Source organism: Branchiostoma floridae, unplaced genomic scaffold, assembly GCF_000003815.2.
Source record: "Branchiostoma floridae strain S238N-H82 unplaced genomic scaffold, Bfl_VNyyK Sc7u5tJ_1041, whole genome shotgun sequence".
Lineage (NCBI taxonomy): Eukaryota > Metazoa > Chordata > Leptocardii > Amphioxiformes > Branchiostomatidae > Branchiostoma > Branchiostoma floridae.
This window is the reverse complement of record NW_023365590.1, coordinates 16,451-18,121: the sequence shown is the minus strand read 5'-3', so window position 1 is coordinate 18,121 and position 1,671 is coordinate 16,451.

Below are 1,671 nucleotides of genomic sequence, written 5' to 3'. Positions count from 1 at the left end.
ACGAGAATCTGTAATTGGCTATTTGAACAGTGTATGCGATTCAACTGTGGCGGTGTGCTTACCTGCAACTATTGTACTAGGTACGACTTTGGTACTTTGATTCCGCGGTTACTGCTGTTGGAGTGTTTGTTGTAGTGAGACAGACGAAAAGCCTCGGCCGTGATGCGTTTGATATGACACGTTTTTGACAAATTCCAAACTGCATCCTTCTCTGTATCTTTCCATGCTAATTCAAAGCGTTTATGTTGCTAGCCTCCTTCACCGGCCTCTCTGGGGGCCTACCTACCTTGTCTAAGACTCACCTTGCAGCATGCATGACGTCAATAGAACATAGTACAGACATTTTTTTTATCAGAGTTAAAAGACATATGATTACTTGCACTTTAAGTCATGATTTCTAACGATGACAAGCAAATTTAGACTACAACAATTTTGAACACAATTGTACGGTAACCAGTCCAGCTACTTACTTCAGTTAAGACTTCTCAATACCTACTTTAACGAATTCTCACGTCGCCAGTGTTTTTTTTAAAACCACACTTTTTGAATCTTTCAGCACTGCCCTCGAATGGATAGCCCGTACCAAACTCAAAATTCCCTTTCCAACTCACATTCTCGACGATTTCCTTTTTGCCAATACGTCATACATGTTGTGCCACCGCGACCTGTCCGCATTCTCCGACATGTGTGACGACGTCGGTATCCCTTTGGCGGACGACAAAACATTTGCCCCTAATACAGTAATGTCCTTCCTAGGGATTGAGCTAGATACGTTAATTATGGAAGCTAGGTTACCCGCTGACAAGCTACAGAAAACCTTAGACCAGCTATCCTCCTTCCTTTCTAGGTCATCGGTTACTCTGAAAGAAATCCAATCTCTTGTCGGCCTCCTAAACCACGTTTGTCAAGTAGTACTACCCGGCCGGGCGTTCCTTCGACGCCTCATCGACTTAACAAAATCCCATTCCTCCCCCTCGGCACGGATCCCGATTTCTTCAAATGTCAAACAAGATCTCTGCATGTGGCGCACTTTTCTATTATCCTTCAATGGTAAATCATTCTTTCTAGACGATAGCTTTACGTCCGACTCCACCCTCCACCTCTACACGGATGCCGCGGCATCGTTAGGATATGGAGCTGTCTTCCGCACCTCTTGGCTTTTCGGTGCCTGGCCACGAGAGTTCCATGGGGTAAACATCGCAATTCTAGAGTTTTATCCAATTGTTCTCTCTCTTCACATCTGGGGGCGAATGTGGGAAAACAAGCGCATACTCCTCCATACTGACAACCAAGCGCTGGTTCACGTTATCAACCGCCAGACGTCCAAAAACCAAGCAATAATGCCACTACTCCGTAATTTCGTCCTTATATGCCTTCAACACAATATCTTCTGCCGTGCTGTGCACATTCCTGGTAAAGACAACGACATGGCTGACTGTCTGTCTCGTTTGCAGATCCCCCGCTTCCGACGGACCTTCCCGCATATGGACAACCGCCCCATACCAGTTCCTCCCCACCTACAACCGCCAGCCTTGATCAAACCGTAAATAACCTTCTCCTATCGTCTTTAGCACCATCCACTCTCCGTGCGTACCGCTTAGCCTGGCAACAGTTACGCACGTTTGCTCTACAACTAAACGGACAAGACACCTTCCCTCCCGTCCCTACCAA